The sequence below is a fragment of the Raphanus sativus genome, chromosome 4, assembly GCF_000801105.2.
Source record: "Raphanus sativus cultivar WK10039 chromosome 4, ASM80110v3, whole genome shotgun sequence".
Lineage (NCBI taxonomy): Eukaryota > Viridiplantae > Streptophyta > Magnoliopsida > Brassicales > Brassicaceae > Raphanus > Raphanus sativus.
Window position 1 is genome coordinate 26,102,463 of NC_079514.1, and position 6,390 is coordinate 26,108,852.

The window sequence follows — 6,390 nt, forward strand, 5'->3', positions numbered from 1 at the left end:
AACCAAAGCTGCATTGCTATATTGACTAAAATAAATCGGATTAGATTATATAATTTAGAGGTTGAAAGAAACCAAATCACATTGCATAACTAAAAGGTTGAAAGAAACCAAAATGCATTGTTTGAATCTGATTATAAGTCAAATAATAAGACTCTAAAATCTATATTTTCAGATGTCAAATTTGGATTATCCAGCCCTTAATCTCTCTAGAGATAATTATTTAAATTGGGCCATGAACACTGCAATTGTCTTGAAGATAAGAGGACTTGACAGATGTATCATCAAATGCGAGTATGCAACTGAAAATTCAAAATATGGGGCAGTAACAATTATTCGCCAACATCTCACTGAGGATCTCAGAGATCAGTATCTAAATATTGAGAACCCTCTAGACCTTTGGACAGAGTTAAAATCCAGATACACAATAGTGTTATTACCAAAGGCTAGGCATGAGTGGATAAATCTCAGATTTCGGGACTTTAAGTCCGTAGATGAATATAACTCAGCTCTAATCAAAAACGTTTCTAAATTGAAACTATGTGGTGAAGAGGTAACAGAGGAAGATTTACTGGAAAAGACATTCCTCACAGCTAATCCAAGGGATCTATTGTTACAATATACCTACAGAAAAAAAGGTTTCACCACTTATACGAATTTGATCTCGTATCTATTACAAGCTGAAAAGAATAATGAGATACTAAAGAAAACCAGTGAGATGAGACTTCCTGAAGCCAATAAGGCTGGAGAGAATAAGGATGAATCCAAAGAAGCCACGTCCAGAATAATAAAAGGAGTAGCCGGCATATACATTGCCTAAGAATCGAAATTTCGACATTCTGATTTTATTTTTTGATTTGTTTGTCATTTACGATTTTTTTATATAATAAGAGTTGTTTTAGTTTTATATTATCATGTTTGACTTGCTTGATAATTTCTTGATTGATAAATGACAAATGAAAATTTAAAAATGAGTATAGTAATTAAAATTATCCGACCAAAGGCATTGTCTAAAGGGGGCATGAATTATTCACCCAAATAAAAGACCCATTTGAGTTATAAAATTTTGAAAATGAATGGTTTCCACATTGAACCAATGGGCAAAGGAAATAAAAAGTTCCTTCAAAATTATAAATAAAAATCGCCCAAGGCATAGAAATGGTCGAGACTGTACTCCCGACTGATCTAAACTATGCTAAAAGATCATTATGATAAAGGCAAAAGGCCTAGGTAACCAGATAGGTTGACCACGAAATTTTATACACTTTATGGCATGACTGGACTAGCCATCCATGTCTTTAAAATTGATGCAAAAGATTGATATTGTAAAAGGCACAAAAGAGTTATCCCAAAAATCTCACGTTGTGTAACATGTACACAAGGAAACTCATAAGGCTATAATGTTCCAAGCATCTAAAAGATTTATAGCATGTTCATGAGGGGGAGAAATGACACTCCCGTGGTCCATGAACAACACTAAAAATCCGAGTGACATGGTCTATGACCATGATAGAACTTGGCCGAATTCTTTGTGATACAAAGATCACTAGCTAATGCTTGGGAACACATGGATTTACATGCAATAAAAATATGCATCAGGCCATATAAAGTGAGCATAGATATTCTCATCTAAGAATGATAAAGGGTCATGATCCAGACATAGACCATCCTAAGAGATTATGTATAGACCACCACAATAATATGTGCTGTCTAGGTTGGAACCTCATAAGAAGATGAAATAAGATTGGGAATATATGTTGGATATGAGAATGTTTTCTCCCACGATTTTATAAGAAACCTTGAGCCAAATATGGGTGATCAGATTAAGGCCAGGTTTACGGATTGCATGATTAAATCCGACTATCCAACATCAGGGGGAGAAAGAAATAAGCTGGTACAAGTATAAAGAAATGGAATGGTATTAACCATCCTTGTCTTGGCAAGATCCTCGGACCAGAGAATATGATTTAAGACGTCCAAAGAAAGATCATACAAAGCTAGCTAAAAGAATGCCAGACAGATTAGACCCGAAAAGTAAAGAAAAAGAATGACTAAGTCATACCAGCTTAAGCACCACGAAATTAATGTCCTAAAAGAGACATAATCAAGTTGCTATAGAGTCTAAAGATAGACCAATATGTTCTATAAGATAAGGAACCTCGGAAATGAAAAGAAAGGTGCATAGAAATGACATATCCGAGGTCATAAGGGAAACCCGACCAGACATTGAGATAAGGCTGCGCAACTAAACATCTAAGGTACCAGACCATGTAGTTTGGGACGCCAAATTGCAAGGTAATGAAGGTTCTTAGTAAGAATGAAATCTCTAATCGATTAGTTCATGTCTGGAACACAATGGAACCATACATATAAAAGAGTGTCGACACATAAACACATAAAAGATAAAGATGCATAAGAAAATAGCACTTGAGTTTAAAATATATAAGCGAGGATCAGAACCCACGTGAATACAAGAATGCATTCATATATTAAATGGTTGAAACCGTGGGGGTTTAAAGAAATATTCAAAGAATCTATAAAAGAGATGGGTGTATTGGCCATATATAGAAACACCATCTGATAAGATAAAACCAGTGAAAAATAGGTCTTGTGTGGGAAAGGAAAAGAAATCGTGAGACATGGACTAAGGTGTTCATATTTCTATTTAAAGCATTCAAAGAATGACTTGATTACACAATGATACTCACAGAGACCAAGGAACAGATTATAAGGAGATGTACTCCTATGTGGTGGATGCTACTACAAATTCGAAAAGGTCTGGATATAAGTAAGAAAGAAATGTAGTAAGTAGCATATTGATCACTGGATAAAGAAATGATAAGAGTATCATAAAGATGAGAAAAGAAATTCTCATAGAATAGTTTTGTTCCTAAGCTATTCATGGACTGAAACAAAGCAGCTGCAAATGATATGAAAGACTAAGAAAATACTTAGTACGATCAGTCCATAAATCCTTACAAGAGATATTATAATTCCTTGTGTATATGGTTATACTAAACCAGCCTAAAGAGGAATGAATTGGTTCATGCAAATTATAAACCATTGCTGCACGTTAGCCAACGAAATTCTATCAGTGGTTGGTCGAAGTATCAATATGAAACGACCAGATCGACCATATCGACTAGCATATGTAATACGGCTAATGGGAAAATCGATCAGCATATGGTAGTACATAAAACGTATGGTCAAGAACCATCCAAACAGGGTATATGGGACTACTAGATGTCTATACATCCGTAAAGAAAGAAAGCAAGAAACCAATCATGTCCAAGTTTGGTCGAGTTTTATGGTCCGACCAAGTTCCACCAAAGTATAAGGTGGACCACGCCATATAATTGCAGTATCATATCCGGACCATATAATTATATCAGGCTGCAATACCTTAGCCATATATGAGTATATTGGCGTGTGATGACAAGGTCTATGATTTAACATGTATGTTTTCGAAAACATAGCATTGTCTACGAAAAAATGAAAGAAGTCATGAGACATCATCTAGAGATAGTGACCAGAAGAATGTCTGAGTCAATAATAAAATGAAAGTATCCACGGTATGGCAAAGCCATGAGACTAGAGGAACCGTGGGACATGAGAGGACCTGCAAGAAAGATTTAATCGCAGGATAGAGGTACATCCAAGTACTGGTCGAGTACTATCCGAGTACTAATTGAGCATCATCCATCCGACCAGAACATGAAGCCATTGTCGAGTGGTCAGCATCAAAGGAGCACGTCTTGACCATGTCCAAATGAAGTTCCAGAAGGCCGGCGAAATTACAAAGTATTACAAGAAGCTCATCGACCAGATAGGAATGCATCGTCCAAAGATCTACAGTGATGCATTCATCAGGGGGAGTTCATGTGTTGTACTCTTTTTCCTGTCCATGATTTCCCATTTTGCCACATTGGTTTTGGGGTTTTTCAGGAGAGGTTTTAATGAGGCAACATTAAGCATGCAACGAACCAGTACCGGATGTGTCGATCAAGGGGGAGTGTTATGTACTAGATTGTGATCGACATAACCGGACCGACCAGGACCGTACCGACCGCAGGAGATAATGCTTATCGACTGTTATACTTATCCACTTAGGATAAACACGACCTGATGTATATATATATGTAAAACCCCTGGTCAAGATTAATAACAAGAAACACGTTTCCCATTTAGTTTCACAACACAGACTCTCTTTTTAATCATCTTTTTATAGTTTGTTTTTATCATTTTAAACTAATTTTATATGGCATCTAGACTCTTTTGATTTGAAGGAAGGGGAATTTTTTTATTTAAAAAAAATATATATTACAGAATCTTCCATTTTTTCGTAAATCTTTAGAGAAGGTGTATGTCAGTATGTGAATAGGTTTAACTTTTTTTTTAGTAAAACTAGGGCGAATCCACTTCACCGAGATTTGATTGTATAAAAGATCTAATTTTCGTAAATTTACTTTTGAATTCACCTGGTTGTGAGTGCAAATACGTAAAGTGATTAGTTTTGTTTTGTCAATACCACATCCTAAATAAACAAATCTAAAATATATGAGGGCATTCTAAGTATTGTTGGAAGATTGTATATTGTTATAATACTCATAAATCTTCAATACATTTTAAACTTGAGTATTATAAGTTAAACCAAGTGGGATCGATCAAATGTGTAAGATATTTTGTTTTTTAATAGTTTTATCCGGTTTTCTTTCTTTTGAGAGAGGGTACCCAATCTCTTGAATATTAACCGAATATTTTCTCAAGACTAAACATTAATTAATCAACTCAAAATATTTTAGCAGCAATAAAATAAAATAGTTTTTTTTTTTTGGCATCGAAAAGCTATTCTATTACTCAAACTTGAGGTAGTCTGGGTAACCACACAATAAAACAACCAAAGTAGCAAAGCGATCTATGAAAGATACGAGCAGTCCTAGCTAATGAATCAGCAATCACATTTTCATTTCTCGGTACATAGCAGATTTTGAAGTCTGAGTAGCACATCTTGATTGTTTGAATCATCTCCAATTCAGTAGAGAAACTTGGCCATGCTTGTGGCTCCGTAAGCATTGCAATCAGGTCCTTGCAGTCTGTGCCAAATCTCTGACACTCCGAGTGTTGCAGCATTGTTTCCATCGCCCATTTCAAAGCTTCCAGTTCTGAGTGGAAAGATGACTCCCGTCTCCTCACGTTCCTAGTCCCCATTAACTGGATCTTACCCCTGCTATCTTTCCATACCCATCCAAGTCCACTAAACTGATCCGTAGAGGTCCATGAACCATCTATCATGCATATATCACCCAAGCTTAAGACTTGAGGCTCCTGAATAACTTGAGGCACATTCATATTCTCTCTAGCATTATGCCAAGCTTGGCATTCACTCTCTGTGTGCCTAACTAGCTCTCCTGGGTCCCTATCTATTCCCCTGAATAACTTATCATTGCGTGCTTTCCATATGTACCAGATAATCCATGGATATGGATCCCTGTCATTTTCTGGCTCCAGAATGCTATTTTTCCTCCAAAACAAGTAATCCATATTACTGTATATACTCGTTGAAGGAAAGATATGTGGGCTGGACGGTGTTGATGATAGCGCCCATGTTTGAAGAGCTGGTGGACATTCAAATATTGCATGAGTAGCAGTCTCTTCAGGCTCACCATATCTTGGACAGTAGTTATCACATCTCATATTTATACGTACTAGATTCCTTGTTACTGCTACCTGTCCTGTGATCAGTTGCCATAAGAGATGGCGTATCTTTTGTGGAGCATTCACCTTCCAAGCAAATTCTTGGAGTTTAGTAATACTGGGTTCCAGAACTTGGTTTTCTTCATCCTCCTTCAAAACGTTTGTGGCTACCCAGTATCCAGATTTAACTGTATACTGCCCATTTTTGGTATAGTTCCAGCAAAACGTATCTGGTCGATGAGTCGGGCTTCTCGCCATGATGGACATATTGTTCAAGCATTTGTAGATCCCATTCTTTGGTCTGATGGTTTATAAGACTACTAACTGTCATTCCCGGGTGTACCACTGGCACACTAGCACGAGCCGGTCTCGCTGGGATTGATGGAATCCATGGATTTTGCCAAACTCTAATCTCATATCCATAATGAACTTTGTTCCTGATTCCCAACAGCAGTAGTTTCCTAGCTGCGGTAATACTTGTCCACACATATGATGGGGAGTCTACTGAGCATATTCGCAAAGGCGAACTCAATCGATAATATCTGCCTCTTAATACCCTTGCCACTAGTGAATCAGGGAACTGAGTAAGATGCCATAACTGTTTAGCTAGAAGAGCCAAATTAAACTCATGGATCATGCGAAATCCAATGCCCCCTTCCTCTCTAGGTTTACATATCTTATCCCATGTGGTCCAATGTA